At 35.2% G+C, this 17,780-nt stretch overlaps 1 protein-coding gene across 1 annotated transcript in view; it reads left to right on the top strand.

The window, feature by feature from the left end:
• The first annotated feature begins 5,881 nt into the window (after nucleotides 1-5,881).
• LOC121727206 (fatty acyl-CoA reductase wat-like) overlaps nucleotides 5,882-17,780 on the top strand; it is a 34,874-nt gene continuing 22,975 nt past the window's right edge. The window contains exon 1 of the mRNA XM_042114905.1: nucleotides 5,882-5,979. The gene's annotated coding sequence lies outside the window, so the exon portion shown is untranslated. The remainder of the gene's footprint in view (nucleotides 5,980-17,780) is intronic.

The following is a 17,780-nucleotide window of genomic DNA, read 5'->3' as shown; positions in this document are numbered from 1 at the left end:
TACAACGATTCACTTTACGACCAATAGACTAGCTTAAAACGGCGTTTGTGACTGTCGCGTGTGGCCCGTGTGCGGCGACACTTAGTTTAAGGGAAATTGTTAATAGATACAACATTTTTGTTTATATTTTTACAGCAGTGGCCATTTCAAATAAAATAAGTGGAATTTCTTTGTGTATTTTCTTTAAAAATTCTCAAATTTCTTAAGCCCTCTCTAAAGCTGCTCGTCTACCAGATCGGAATCGTACGGTGCGGATGGAGCGTCGTCACTCGTCGTCGACGTTCACGCAGTACCATAGAAATCAATACAAAGCAACAAATCCGTCTGCTGCGTACTGCTCCAATTCCGATTCGGTGGACCTTAATAACGTTGGGTATTGATCCATCTTGGAGAGACAGTACCAGTACCACTATAAATTGCAATAAATATTCCATCAAGTAAATTGTATTCCGTAATTAATAAAAAAGTCGGAATTAACAAGGTCACTATTCTTGTCTGTCATATTATAACGTTTTCAATGTGCAGACAAAGGTGAATATTACATAATATCATAGACTTAATATATACTAGCATTATAGGTTTATGCATAATATACACATGACGTTACATATACACATGACGGACAGAAGCTCCCGAGACGAAGCGGGAGGGGGTGTTGACGTTAAGACTGCTTCGTAATAACGCTGCGATGACGCCCGGGTGTGGCCGGCGTGCGTCAATAAATGTTGACTGGCTCTAATTCCCACTTTGTTATCCCAGTTATTGTGCAGTTGTGCACAGGCTGTAAAAAAAACTTGAGAGGTGTCAAGGGACACCCGGATGGAACGAAGTTATTAAAAAAATCATAACTGGCTTACTTTCTAATTCTATGAGAGAGAGAGAGAGAGAGAGAAACACGCGGACGCCACACGGCTTACAACTATAGCAAAAAGCACAGACATAGATCAAGATAGATACCACATGTACATGTACTGTGGCAAAAAGTCTCGGTTAAAAAGTGTCGTTACAACTTTTTCCGTCAAGCCCCCTTTCGCAACGCGCGATGAGGAACTTCGTCCCAAAAGTAATAATTCTTTAGGGTGTGTATGTGTCCCCTACATAGAGTTTACTGTGAAAGTAGCTGCATTGAAAGAGCTATTTTTTTGTGATTTATATGGGCTAACACCCCAGCGTCATGGATTTTCCCATACAAAAGTAAAAAAATAGCTGCAACTTTCACAGTAAACTATTTAGGGAGACTCATACAGACCCTAAATTAGTATTCTTCAATTCTTCAAATCACTTTGTTTTGTTACACCGTACATTTTAATTAAAGATAATGCATGATCTTTTGACGAAAGTTTTGCAATAACAGACTAGCGCAATTAGTGGACACAGTAATGCTTAAATCTACATTTGACATAAGTAAAATGTAAATAAATTTTAAAAAGTCTACCTTATCTACTTACATAATTATTGAGCACTGACCTGAAATACATAAGTATTAAGTAATATAATTTCTCCTCTTCAGCTGTTCAAGACCGTCACTGAGGACGAAGTTTTAAATCATGTCAAAGCTATCACTTCTGTCTTCTACTGCAGAGGGAAGCGATAACTTGAGTCCCCGCATGATATCCCTTATCCTTTCAGAACTCTTGCCAATTATCACACATGTTATTAATCGCTCATTGACAACGAGTTCTTTTCCCTCGGCATGGAAACGTGCCAATGTTATTCCACTCCCTAAAACCTCTAATCCTACTTCCTTATCGCAATTTCGGCCAATTTCCATATTACCCTATCTATCCAAGGTTCTTGAACACGTTGTTCATAAGCAGATTTCCCAATTCCTCACCTTAAATAATTTATTATCTCCCTTCCAATCCGATTTCCGTCCTGCACAGTACCGTTACAGCGCTGCTAAAAGTCACTGATGATATACGTCTAGCAATGGAAAATAAATGTATCTCTATCTGTTTTAAATTTACTGTTACTAAACAGGCATGTTGGCAGTTTTTTTAGTATAGAAGTAAAATAACTTTGTGGCGGTACCCACAATTCGCCTAACATTCCTGCATCGCGCTATCGAAGTTTCGGAGAACGGCAAGATATATACAACGTCTGAAATGACGTCAGTGGGCTTCGGCCTGACCGAGCGTGCTATCTCGCTCGGTCGGAAGATCTTCCTTTTCGGCCGCCACTAACAACGTTAAAACTTAATAAAAGTGAGACTTTTACAAGATATTTATTTTATTTCCTGTAATTTCATAAAATGGGACAAATAAACCGACTTGACACATACATCTCCATCCGACGCATGCATCATCTTGTCAATCAGACGAACAGCCTGCATTGTCCACAGCCATGGGCGTACGTATCCAGGTAGGGGCAGGTTGTTTCAATACCAGACAGACCATCTTCTCGAAACAGGTATGCTGTCCCCCCCCCCCCCTCCCTAGCTAAAATCCTGGGTACGCTCATGTCCTCAGCAATATTTGTTTCGGTCCAACACGGGAATCGAATCTACGATCTCAAAGTCGATCGGAGACGTCTCACAAATGACGCAACGTTTTTAATTTCAAACGCAAGCAAATTTGTTGCTTAACAACCATTTTTTTCGAGCGCAATACATTTAAATTGAATTATTAAGTAAATAAAATGTATAATAAGTAAATAAAAGTGTTCGCAAACACTCACGCTCGCTCTATTTATGTAGGTATATAAAGTGGCTACGTGTGCCCTGATCTTTGGCTCGACCTTTCATTGTTTCATATGCGAAGAATAACAATTAATTGTATGCGCATGTTAAAAGTGTAGTTCGGTTGTTTTTTTAACTATTAAGTAATGATACGTTACATCGGAGTAAAAGTTTTAAAGATATGCTCTTGACTGAATTGGATGGTGAAATGATAGAGTTTAGTTTAATCCATATTATTTACATTTCTGTTTTCTTTAACACTTAAAAATCTTCTCTTTACGTTGAGCCATGATGAATAGCCTGTAATAACCCTTTTTGAGCTAAATTGCTAAGCATTTTTATTTTACATTTACTTAGAAATAGTAGGCCTATGCACTGTACAAACGATTATGATCATTGGTAAAGACGAATATGCAGTAAACGTAATTTTTTCGGCGTAAAAAGTATCCTCTGTCCTTTCCCGGAACTCAAAGTATCTCCATATCAAATTTCAGCAAAATCGGTTCAGCAGTTTTGGGCGTGTAGAGGAAACAGACAGACTTACAGACACAGTTTCACATTTATAAGATTGAGTATGGATTTTGATTATTTGTATTGGACTGCGGATTTTAAGAATTATTCTTGAAAATAATAATAGATCCCTCTCAACCGGACGATTGGAAAGGAAAACTTCGAAAACTTAAGATAAATACGAGAAACGGTGACACGTTACCAAACGTCCCGATTTTTTCATCAAAATTAAAATATGTCCCGCGCGGGACAGGCTCAGTCCCGCTTTTCGGGGAAAGCCAGAACGTACGTGCAGCGTGCTGAGAAAGAAAGGTGCGTAATGAAGATAAGAGAGTGGGAGGTAGAGGGGTGGATTTTCTTTGGCTACGTCCTGACGTGGCATAAAAAACGACGACCTGATGTATTGTTATAACTTATGATTCTGAATGTCTTATTCACTACTAGCTGTTGCCCACGACTTCGTCCGCGTCGGCAAAATGTGATAAAAAAAGAAAATAAAAAGAGAGTAATTTTCCTTTTCCTTACCCAAATAGTAACGCCAATACTGTATAGAAAATCTTAAGGATAACGAATAAGAGTAAAATTATTATTTTTAAACAAAAATTGAAACCGGCTTTCAAGGTAAAGACAATAGTAATTTTCTTAAATGAACTAAAAAGTATTAATAATTCATTTTCTGTAGGTACTTAGTATTTCTGTTCTCAATCTTGATAATTTGAAGTCGCTACCAGTCATACAAATTGCAGTTATATTTTGTCATGGAAAAACGTAAAATCACTATATGTTTCCATATAAATTATAAGTCCTGTCGATTTCTCATGGATTGCATCATCAGATCACCACTTTTGTGATTATGCTACCAAATTCGGGCTACATCTCATACAACAACAAAAAAAATTTGGAAATCGGTGTACAAACGACGGAGTTGTCCGCGAACCAATATAAAAAAAGTGAAATATATCCCCCTCCTTTTCGGAAGTCGGTTAAAAAGTAGCCTAAGTTATGCCTTACTACATCAGCTATGTGCCAAAACAAGTCCCGTCAAAATCGCTCCAGCCATTTAAGAGATTAGCCGGAACAAACAGACAGACAGACATACAGACAAAAATTGTAAAAAATGTTGTTTTGGTGTATATACCCTATATACATTCATATGCATCTAGTTAAAAACGGTTCTTTCAATATTTTAAACAGACACTCCAATTTTATTTATATGTAGGTATATGTACCTATGTATATGTATATAGAGTATAGATGTATAGATAAATATCAGAATTTTTTATTATTATATTAGATCCTTACATAATATGAAATTGGTTATGACAAGTTCATACATACTATAATGCGAAAAGACATTTTCCCCAACCTATTACAAATTTTTGCTTGCTACAATTGTTTTTATCTCAAACTGTGAATAACCAATTTTGTAATAAAAAATATTTTCGTTTTTGGTATTTTTAAGGTTGCCCCACAATGTCCACCTCTAACTAGTACTCGTAGCTACTACAGCCGTGGTGCAAATAAGGAGTTTATATTATTTACTATACCAGCAAATGTCCTAATATACAAGTAGAGTTCGTAAAAAAATCATGACTCCATAGCATAATGCGATCATAGCATATATTATAGTCTTTATTTTTGACGAACTCTACCTACTCGCCAAGGTTTTGGCTTAACTAAAGTAAAATATGATGATGATGATATTATTATAGATGATGATGAATGGTATATCCATTGCTCTGAAGCATAATTTCGTCAAATAAGGGAGAGCCATGCTGCGGAACTAATCAACTGGCTCAACGGCATCAGTACCACGGCCACACACAATACCGACTTGAAGCAACACTTAGGGTGAAGCCAAACGAGCGTAATTTGTGAGTCGCAGAATTTCTGCCTCATAAATATCTTTTCATACAAATCATGACTCACAAAATTACGCTCGTGTGAATCAAACAGGACTTTCGTATGAAACTGAATGCAGCAGAATTCTGCCGAACCGAAATTAAATTCTGCGACTCACAACTCACAAATTACGCTCGTTTGGCTTCGCTCTTATGGTGTGTTTAATCGAGCGAGTGAGGTAACAGGAGCAACAGAGATTATAAGGACTAGAAACGCATCTCACAACAGTTATAGATGAGTTACACGTGTTATTTCTCTGGCATAGCATATTGTGTCTCTGAAGGCGGCCATCTGCCATTAATAATTGATAGTAAGACTTCAAGTTTCATCAAAATGTACTATGATCTACTATATCTATATATATCTATCCATACTACTTATATACGTATACGATATATAATATTATAAATGCGAAATGTACGCCTGTCTATCTGTCTGAATACCTCTACACGCCCAAACCGCAGAACCGATTTTACTGAAATTTGATATGGAGATACTTTGAGTCCCGGAAAAGGATATAGATTATAGGATACTTTTTATCGCGGAAAAGTGTACGGTTCCCGCGCGATAAACGAATCTTATCGCAATGGAGATACGGGCATCATCTAGTATTCTATAGACTAAACCATGTTTAAGGGCGCGTTTTCAGCAGCACCGTTTTTTTTTCGTCATTATACCGCCATACAACATGTCATGTCAGGGCGGTCAGATGTCCCGCGATCAATGCCCGAAGGCTGCTCTCAATACTAATAAGGTTTTCGATTAATTACCGTGTTTACGTCGTGTTGTAATTGTCGTCCTCGGTCGTGTGGTGTCCGACTCGGTCGTCAGTTCTTGTATAGATCCGACCGCGCGCGGACGTGGGACATAGTGCTGCTTCCGTAATACTGGTAAGTCATTTGACATAAATTGGTGTTAAAAAATCGGCCAAGTGCGAGTTGGACTCGCGCACGAAGGGTTCCGTACCACAATAGAGCAAAAATAGGCTGAAATTTGTTTTTGTTTTAATTGTGTTTATTGTATAGGATCCCCCCTTAATTATTTCATTTATTTAAATTTTATTATACTTAAATTATTAAAGTGCAAACAAAAATTAGTATTTCGTGAATATTTCCAGTGTCTATGTATTGCTGATTGTGTGCGTAAGGGGGCTCCCTTTAATTTATTTTGTTTTTAGTATTTGTTGTTATAGCGGCAACAGAAATACACAATTCATGAAAATTTCAGAAGTCTACCTATAGCGGTTCTTGAGTTACAGTGTGTGCCTCCAGCACACAGACAAACACAGTCCCGATTTTACCCTTTGGGTACGGAACCCTAAAAAGGATGTTTAACGACTTTAAGGGACTTGAATTGTTTCTTGATTTTTTTATTTAAAAGTGGTTTTAATTTTAGCTTTATAATACATTATAATATAGGATATAAACATAATATTTTTTTTATATCCCATGTATTATAATTTATAAGTAAAGCTAATGTTATATAATTATTCTGAGAAAATATTTTTAATTGTCTATCAATTATTACATAATAAAATATTAAGAAAAATTCCCACACGATTAGTTTACATACTAACGATATGTACCCAAAAAATAGAAGCATTTTCCTTAGAAACGTCTCGTAAATAAAATATGCGCGTACTGAGTAGATACTTAGATCCTAGGTACATATATAAAGAAGGTACACGTATGGTGGATCCGGCCTATGCCGCATGCTCTAGCCGACTCGCTCGCCTTGGAGATCACAAGTGTAAGGTCAATGAAACGCGGGCTCATGATGATGAGATGCGAAGGAAAATAAAGGACCATAAAGACTTATAATGGCTCATAAATGGTCTAAAGGCCTTAACGTTTTGCGGATCACAACTCTTCTACCTACCTAACTATATATATATATACGATTTTCATGAAATTTATTATATAGGGGGTTTCGGGGGCGACAAATTGATCTAGCTAGGAATCATTTTCAGAAAATGTATTTTTATGCGTGTTTTATCGATAATCGATAAACAGAAAAATATGACTCTTCCTGACATCTATTGGCGAATAATAATACTATTTTGTAAGCAACTAATTGTTTTAACGACCAGCAGATGGCGTTATTAAGTAACACGATTCAAGAAGTCAATGAGTGTTTGCTATACATCCAGGTACTAAAGTATAATAGTATGTAACACCTTTGTAAGATGCTTGCTAAACTGTACTTTATACCTAGTCATCAATCGTCAGTAACGTTATCAATTTCACAGGGAGGAAATAATAAAGTTCAAGGAGGTCCTTATCAGGATTTAGGACCTTAATCCTAATTCCATCCCATTAAGATGTTAGTAGCAGTTATATTATAAATCAAATATACCTAGATATATTAATATAGATTCGGTAAAATATATCAGAATCACGAAGATGCTTATTCACAGTCTAAAGTCCGCCTAATCTACATACGATTGATTTCCGATCTATAACTTGTTCTTAAAAAAATAAATCAGCTAATGTTTTCCGTGATTTATATATTTGTTTGTTTGTTTGTTCTTTTGACGTAGACTTTTAATGTGACGTTTTTCTCGTCTGACTAGGTATAGTTGGTGACTTCTTTTCGTATAATATTCCTTTACGGAAACATAATATATTTTGCAGTGATATGACGTAGTTGTACTTCGGTAACCTAGAATGTAAACCGCCCATTGAACGTTAATAAAAGTATCTTTTGTTTTTCGTATTAATTAATTATCTTATTATTATGTCTTATTATTAAATATGAGAAATACCAAGGTTATCACCAAGGTTCAATATCAACCTAGATCTGTAAAAACTAAAAATAGATTCCATAACCTAATAAGTAATAACTAAGGTTCAACCGCTCTAGCTTAAACAAGATCTGTGAAAGTGGTTTAGGTCTAAGTCTTAACAAACATCCCTACACTCCTTGAATGTTTTCGCAGATATGTAACAACTAACAGGCAAATATAAGGCTATTTATGGAGTTTAAGGGGGCGACCAACCCAAATTTTTGATTTTATAATCCATTTTTAACCGACTTCCAAAAAGGAGAAGGTAACTCAATTCTATAGATATGTTTATATGTTCTTTTTTTATGTTTGTTCGCAGATATCTCCACCGTTTGTGGACCGATTTTTATACTTGAAAATAAGATTCGAATTGTTTCATTTCCTAAAATAACATACTACATGATATTTCCAAGAATTCGATGTTTGATTTTATGGGTTAGTCGCCCTCTTAATGGACCTGATAATCAGGTTTGTTGGATCCAGCTAAGCCATTTCTACAACTCAAACGTCAGAACTCAGAAGCCAAAACGTGACAAAATACTCGTTTCATGTTTATATTAATTTAGTCGTGATTAGCATTTTTATGCGTAATAAGGTTAGTTACAATTTAAATGTCACCTCCGTCATCGGTCACTGAAATTAAATTGATTTAATTGTTTAATACTACGTAAATCGTTAATCACAAATCGCACAGTTTTTTGTGTTGAGGCTTTAAAACTGGCGGGTAATTTAATCGTTATGTGCTAAATTGAGAAGGGATTAATGACATTGGCGATATTTTCAACTTTAAGTAATAAACATTAGTATTTCCTGACAAAATAATACTGTATAGGTAATTCGACGGTTTTTTATAATGATGGTCTACCTTATGTCTAGGAACGCTCTATCGAATCCCGAGATAATAATTTTATTTATTATATTATTGACCAATTCTTCTGGGCTACGCCGAACGTAATATTAATGTGTTGAGGTGAGACTATAGCTGTAGGTGTGTTATAATATTTATGTACCATACTTTTAAAATAGCCTATCCCAGGCTTCGATCAAATATTTCAGAAATATTTGATCAAAGATCTCAGGCCTTATAACGTACTAAACAAGTTATAAAGTTACCTTGTTTAGTACTAGTGCCTGGGATAGGTTATATTTCATGTTTTTAAAGAAAAACAGGTAGTTTTTAAAATAAATACTTATAGTGTTTTTGTGCTCTGTCCAACAACTAGTACTGTCCAATCACTAGTAGTCATGTTCACCCTACTTACTATTAAAAAAATTATCAGATTTACATAAAGCGAAATTGCTCTCAACATACTTACTCGCGCTTGGCCGGTTTTATTTTAAGCAGAGAACTATTATAGTTGCAAACTTTCCGGACATTTTGAAATTCCTCTGTACACTAGTACCTAGTCAAGGCGAGCAGGGTAGAGCAGACACAATAAAAATAAACTCATTTTGCTTAAGTGCGTAAAGCGTTCTTAGTAATAACCTCATTTAAATTATTTTATTAATAGTTTTATAAGCGTCTTACATTGGAACAGTATGTGGGTCAAACGTTTGACGCGTAACCTTAAAAGGCAAGATCAACTGTAATTACTGTAATTTTATTCTGGTATTAAAATCCAATATTGCAGATTCGATAAAGACTGAATAGTGAATAGTGACAAACATCAAAATGGCAAATCCATATTCACTTGGTACAATAATAATCAGGGCGGGTGAAGCGAGCCCTAGTATATCCCACAACCTGATCATTATACGGAAACTACGTGGTACACTTTACGGAAAAACTATTACACTTATTGATTTGTGCTTTAACATAGTAATTTTTATTTATATTTAGATGTGTATTGGTCAGTCAAGGTTTGGCTACTATTAAAATCACCTGAGTCCTAACAAAACTCGGCTTTTAGCTAGTAACATTATGTAAATGCTATATTTTGGCTATTTCAACAAACAAGTAAGAAATCACTTGTTTTGGGAGTTTTAAAAAGATACTAATTAGAGCACGTTTGACATTCGTTGAACATGTAGAAGACTAGGTACCTACTATTGTGTATCTTTATTACCGTATATATTTTCTCTATGATTATACCGAAACAGATTGAAAATGTATTATGGTAAGATATAATTTAATAGAATCTACCTACTGCTGCTGCTAGTTATACCAATCAAGTTTTTTTTGTTTATGAAACCCAATTTAGAGGGGTAGAGATCTACCGATACCCCGCACTCTCCCTGCAACATTTTAACAATTCCTCGGAAGTCGGACCTCGCGCGTCCATTAAAATTTATTTATCTACTTACGTATTAAAATTTCGGGGGTTCTCCTCCGTATTTTTTTATGAAGTTTTCGTTAATTAAATATTTAAACATCTCCAAAACCCCTGGGTGGTAAAGAACCCTACTTCAGGGTGCTCCAAATAAAATTAACAAATTGCATATGTGAATGTAAGCGTCCTTGGTCGAATGGCCTTTTCTTGAACGTATTTCACAAAATAATGCATCTCCTTTCACAAAACGTATTTTTGTTTCCAGTGGCTGGTTTGACATGATCAACTACTATTTGTTCTACGAAAAAAAATATGGTTTGCTTCTCTTATATTGCTCAAGAATTTAGAGACTTTGGTATTTCGTTCGATCAATCAAGAGTGATTTTTCTCTGCAAATAATATAATTATTGTTGTCTTTTTTTAATACTATATTTTCCACCACCAGAATATTATCCTTATGACCAGCGTATTGTAAGTTGGCAATACATGGTATAACTTCCTTCTTCTAATCACTCAATTATAGTGGCTGATATTTTGCTGAAATTTGGCACTTTGAGTTCCGGGAAAGGACATACTAGGATACTTTTTATTCCGGAAAAATGTACGGTTCCTTGTAGTCGCGCGTGCAACTTTGCTCGCGTATAATTTGTTTATCCCGCAGGTACCCTGTCTTTTTCTGTGGCCGTGGTAATGAATCTACAATTATATCGTTCTCCACTACCTAAAATGTCTCAACTCTCAATACAAGTCAATAAAGACGGACAAACTGAATAGACTAGATAAATCCTACATATATTGGCAAAGGATGGCTACTGACTGTCATGTAAAAAGATGCGAGACCATTTTTGTTACGACATCCAACCTCGCTCAGTTTCCATAAACGTAATATTGATTTTACGATATATACCTATTTTAGAAGCCGCTAGTACATTTCATATTTGGCGTCTTTGGGTACGATGTTAGATGATTTGTAATGCAAATAATTACATAAACGGTAATTACATAGAGGCCTTGTGGGCATTGTTATAGCAGGTAGGTACTAGGTATGTAGGTACCTTCGGTATGTAGGTATAGTCTATAGATTCTTCATCAAGTTCTTCTAGATGTCAGAATCGCCTAACTCCTTCACTAACCTTGCCTTTTACTGTTGATTGATGTTGTTTTATGGCTTCTTTATGAAATCGCCGATTTAAAATGTATGGAATTGACATAACATAAGTAGTTAGTGTTGACTAGAGGCCCTTAACTCCTTATGTTATAAAAATCAGCCAAGTACGAGTTGGACTCGCGCACGAAGGGTTTCGTACCATCATAGAGTAAAAATTGGCCAAAAATTGTGTTTTTTGTATATAGGAGCCCACTTAAATATAAATTTTATTTTGTTTTTAGTACTTATTTGCTGTTTTAGTGGCAACAGAAATGCATAATCTGTGAAAATTTCAGAAGTCTAGCTATAGCGGTTCTTGAGATACAGCCTGAAGACAGACAGAAAGACAGACAACGAAGACTTATAGTAATAGGATCCCGTTTTTACCCTTTTGGTACGGAACCCTAAAAACAAAATGTTTCTTCATTATATGAGTATGAAATTCTTCTGTCTGCCATGGAGGAAACTATATAATGGGGAAAATTAATTAATTTTACCCATTATATTAATTAGTTAATTTTACTCAATATAAAGTTTTTTTTGTTTAGTGTAGGTTTCTTCTAGACACGACTTCAAGTTACAGATACAGTTAAGTATCCGTAACTTGAAGTTGTATCTAGTGAACAAACCTACACCAAACAAAATACTTAACCAAAACAATGCTGAGTCTTTTTGGTTTTTTTACATTTTAGTAGGACCCGTTTGCAAAATAGCATATCAATTTAATTAAATATATTTATTACTTTCATCAAATAACCAGGTCTTTGAAGGTCCTATGGTCTCGGATCTTATACCATTAGTGTGTCATTAGATCGCGTGACAAACTAATCGGCAACACAATGGAATTGCTTAATGTTGGTAGTAAGTACTGATGTCTTACTTCCTACTCCGTAGTGTTATTGTTTGTATATATTGGGCCCAAATAGTATAATAATACTAGTTGTCCCGGCAAACGTTTCTTTGCCATTTAAAGTATTTCGCCCGTATTATTTTATTAAAGTGACTAGATAAGTATGTCACCATGGCAACGTCCATCGCTATCCCGTCGCACAAACAATGGTCGCCGTTAGTCTCGAGTTGTAATTATTTACTATTATTTATTCAACAAATGTACTTATCAATATAAAAAGTACCCAGTAGCCGATTCTCAGACCCACTGAACATGCATATGAAATTTGTTAAAAATCAGTAAAGCCGTTTCGGAGGAGTACGGTAACTAACATTGTGACACGAGAATTTTATATATAAGATTTACTAGCTAAAAGCCGAGCTTTGTGAGGGATCGTGTCGTCACACCTTGACTGACTGATGATAACTGCACATATTCTACATATAAAAAGCTTGAATGACTAATGATAACAATGACATCAACATGTAAATTTTTTATGTATTTAAATAATACATAAATGAACACTTTAATACATACTTTTTCTCGACGTTTCGGCCGTGTTGCAACGGCCGTGGTCACGAGGGGACTACGTCGAGAAAAAGTATGTACTCGTAGTAGCATTACTACTTAAATAAGTCGCGTTAAGTCCCGATTAAAAAGTTTAATTATAAAACGAAACGCAACGCGAAAGTTTAAAATGTTATCTTAATAACCGATACGGGCCGGATATTATTAGAAAAAAAAATAGTCCCTATTACTATTATAATCCCTATAACTATTATAATAACATAAAGTGTTGTTTGATGGATTATTCAAATGCACCATTTAGCATTCTGTATGAAGTCGAGCGGGTAGAGCAAATACGTGATTTGTAGGCGACGGCAGTACCGGCTGCAACCTTGATACATAACGTTTTTAATATTTTAATTTTAGTTTACAAACAAACAAAACAGGAAGGTGATCAAACGTTGATAAATAATTAAACACTGCGTGAACCTGGGCCTATAACGCTTAAGTGTTGGAAGTCTTTTAAAAAAATACTTAAGTAAATAAAAAAATAAACTTAATTTAAGTACAAAAGTTACAAAAAAATCAACAGTTTGAATTGGCGAGTCTCTTAGCAGCAAAAGAACAGTAAATATTTTTAAAAAGTAAATTTTTGTGATCCATAAGGTGGATATCATCATCGTCCCTGATGATGTTCACGATAAGTTAATAAAAAAAAAAAACATTTATATCGTTTCATTAATAATGGACGGAATCACCAACGCAATTGGAAAACCCGACTTTTTTGGAAATCACTGCATTTCTTTAACCATTGGTTACATAAGTAGGTATTATTATTATTATTATAAGCCTAAACTGTCCCACTGCTGGGCAAAGGCCTCTCCCAAAGACTTTTTTTAAAGTAGGTATGTTTAATAAAAATATCTCCTGAGGATGATTTTATTGTAAGAAATATATAATACTTAAAGTGTAAGGAAAGTGTAAAATTATTGCTATAGCATATTTAAAAAATATATTTTGTAATTTTTCACGCTACTTTTGCGTTTAATAATAATGACTTCTGTGTGTTAATTGCGTTTTAAAGCGATTTTTTTTAAATCAAGCAACCGAGTTGCTCAAATATACCTTTTAAAAACTTGCTAATTAAGCAATTACTTAATTTGTGCTGTAAATATGTAGTTGGCATATAACGCACTGCACCGCTGACATGGTCAGATCTAAGTCTATGGTCAGATCAATGCCAGTCAATGCCAAGTTATTTAAAAACAACGACGAAATTCGTTATAAAAAATGTATGCGGTTTGACATAAGTCATCGCTAAATGACATTTCGCTTGCAAAAGCTAATGTCAAATCCCATACATTTTGATAACGAATTACGTCATCGTGTTTAACGAAAGGGACTTTAGCTACGGCCTCTGACTTACTTCTCTTCTCATGATTTCTTTTCGAATCTCAAATTAAAGACCTCTTACTCGAGATGCATCGGTACCTTTTTTTTGTACCTGTTGTGATAGTTTTTAATTCAAATCAAAATGTCTTTTTCAAATTTCCCTGGCGAAATCATCGAATAAATCGATGATTTCGTAAGCAAAATTCAAGTTATTACTAAAGGCTCTATTTCCTTTACTAATCTGTACTGATAGTACAACTATAACTACTAGTTAATCGTTTGTTTGCAAACGTCACTCGCGTGATTCACGTTCATTAATTGTTTGACGCAGAGTAATTAATTATTATCTTAGACGAAGTCAGCGCGTGGCGCAATGATAGCCTGTCTGATGTAGATTCCGTAGATTTTTATAAAATTTTCATAAATAACTAGCTGTCCCGGTGAACTTCGTGTCACTTTAAAACCTTCCCTGGACTTCTACGAATATTTTAAGACTAAAATCAGCCCAATCCGTCCAGCCGTTTTCGAGTTTTAGCGCGACTAACACATTTGAAAATCCATTTCTATATATATAGATATGATTTAAATTGGTTGAAACTTATATAATTTCGAGGCTTCTACATGTTCCTATTACCAGTCAGTTTTTTTTAACTAGCAAACAGTGATATTAATATCTAACAATGATATACTTAGAGATTAAACGGAGTTCAATAAAAAGAGGAGGACGTTCTATGTATTGTTGTAGATTTTTTTCTTGACAAATCATCTACAAAGGTCTACAAAGGTTGTATTATAGAGATGAAGTCTGAAACTCTGAACATAATACCAGACTTGAATATTATGGTGTCTACGTCAACGTTGTTAATTTTGAGACCAGCATTTAGACAATTCTTAAAACAAATCCATTCGAATGCAAAATTACGAACTGTATTTGCACTTAAAGCGGTAGATTTTTGCTGCAGAAATAAGCCACAAATCCTTTGGCAATTTAAAATTCAAATGCAGTCCATGCTTTTGCGCAAATGTTTAATTGCATATATAAATTAGCGACATTAGCATGCAACTGTTTAAATATATGTTACGGAAAACAAGTAGTCAAAGATGGAAACTTTCCTCAAGCGGATATCGGCTAGTTCCACTGGTTGATAATTGATAATGTATCAAGTCTCGGCAAGTGACGTAGGTTTGGGAAAAACCTACCCTAGCTAACATAAATCAAAGTGTAAACACTAAACGTAATATAAAATAGACACAAGACGGTTCGAAGAAGTTCTAGATAATTTTGGGGGTCAGAAAAATTTAGTATCACGTCGCACGCGCTTGTCGATATTATAGGCACCTTAATAGGGTTCCGTAGTCAATAAAGAACCCTTGTAGTTTCGGTCTGTCCGTCTATCTGTCTGTCTGTCCGCGGTTTTACCTGAGTAAAACCGTGAGACTATAGGACATACAAAGCTATAATTCAGCATGAATGCACAAATTAATGACGCTGAATAAAGGAAAATTATCTCGGCTAAGAAGACTTCATAAGTTATTGAGTAATAGTCGATCAACTAAAAAAAATGTATTCGGCGAAGTATAAAGGAACTTTTCATTCAAATTCCCTGAACGTTACTGAAATGATGTCGTTAGTAGTGTAAAACACGTTATAAATGTACATTCATTGACCACACATAAAATATCCAAAATTAGTGGTACTACGGAACCCTATATTGCGCGTGGCCCGACACGCACTTGGCCGGTTTTTTTTTATAATAAAATCACAGCTGAGTCTCTTAATCTAATTTATAAAATTCTCGTGTCACAGCTTAGTGTTTGTTTATATCGCGAACTCCTCCAAAACGGCTTAACGGTTAACCGATTTTAATAAAATTTTGTATGTACATTCGTTAGGCCTGAGAACAGGTTTTTATACTGATACTGGAAATAATTTAAATTCCAAAACAACGCTTGCCGGGTCAACTACTTGTACAATAAAAATATTGCCCTTAATTTCGCTCCGGAAAACATTTATAGCACGGGACGCATACTGTTTGCGATAAAAACTATCCTATACCTTTTTCCGGGTCTTTAAGAATCCTCAAACCGAATTTTATTGAAATAATTAGCGACAGATAATCAGTTCTCGGGTTCTTAAAAATCCTTTGGCTTAAGCCATGTATATAATAGTAATTCATGAAGCCCTAAGCGGCCGCATCCGGCCGCGATAACAATAGATAGGCTATTGTGTCTCGTTATTCCACGATCGATGGGAAAGATAACAGATAGATCATAGACAGATACACTTTTGCATTTATAATATTATTATTTGGATTGTGTTGATAAAGTACGAGTGACGTGATCGGGAAACCCCCACACTAGTTTAGCACAAATGATGTTTTCTTTATTACAACCTCATTAAGCTACCATCGTCATTATTCATCTGGTCATCACTACTCGTTTGCCATGATTATAAAATCTTTAGATCTTTACAAACATAAAAAAACTTGAACAAAAACTATTTGGCTTATTATGCGCTATATTTTAAAATCTAGTTTGCTAATTTGACCGTTTGCGGAAAGGATAATCAAAAACACTAATAAATTATAATCAAAAAACTTTTTGAAAAAAAAAGCTTTTATTTAAATACTTTAGAAAGAAGAAAATAAATTTCTCCTTAAAAATTTTAACTATTACCTAAGTTATAACCAGAATATAATACACTTGCGTGCAAAAAAATCGACCCACCCAGCGCATTTCTATTCAAGTCGCTATATCTTAAAAAGTTACTCGTATAGTTATTTATTATTTCTTTTTATTAATAATGCGAGTTAATATGATAGGGAATGTGTACGTTTACTCTACATTTTCATTTCCAACATGCTTGACTACAAACGACACAAATCACTAAGCACCCCCATCACTCAGTTTTTTAATCGTTAATTGAACGGTTTGTTCTGTATGAAAAATAGGTCAAATCTTATTGTTTTTGTTTTGTCTCGATTTTTATTGATTTATTGTTCATTTAACTCCATTTTAAACGTAATTTCTTTGTGGCGAAATGGATATTACTCCAAATAAAGCCTCTCAAGCAAGGGCTTTGCTAAGAGCTGAATTTAGACAACGAGTTGTGGCTAGAAGTCTTAATTTAAGTCGAACTTCGGTTACAAGAGTATACCGAAGTATTTTAGAGACTCTAAACTTTACCATGCGACCATGTTCAGGAAGACATTGGGCTACATTTGAACGTGATGACCATTTTAAGGTGTCAACGTCCTTACGAAATCGACATCTCATTTCAGTTCAAGTGCAACGACGGCCAAGAGAAGTCGGATGAGTTACAGTAATTGAGTAGACTGTACGACGAAGACTTGGAAGCAGCTGTTTGACTTCACAAAAACTCGCTAACGGTCCAAAATTAGCCCCAGCACACAGTCAAGCGCTGCTTAGTTTCGCATGTTGATTTTTCATTGGAGCAATGGAGGGTCGTGCTCAATGGCGGGTCGTGCTCTTTTCTGATGAAAGCTAAATCAGTCTTTATGGTAACGATGGTCGCAGAAAAGCATACCGTTGATAAGGAGAATGATTTGCGCAGGCGTGCATTGACGAAAGGCTTCCATTTGGTAGGTGTTCGGGGACTGTATAAGGGCGAGATTTCTTTTGATGCATAAACCAATCTTGAGTTCGTAACCGGGCCACGCCTTGGCACTTTGAGTACCTAT

The sequence above is a fragment of the Aricia agestis genome, chromosome 5, assembly GCF_905147365.1.
Source record: "Aricia agestis chromosome 5, ilAriAges1.1, whole genome shotgun sequence".
NCBI lineage: Eukaryota > Metazoa > Arthropoda > Insecta > Lepidoptera > Lycaenidae > Aricia > Aricia agestis.
This window is presented reverse-complemented; position numbering and strand designations above follow the sequence as displayed.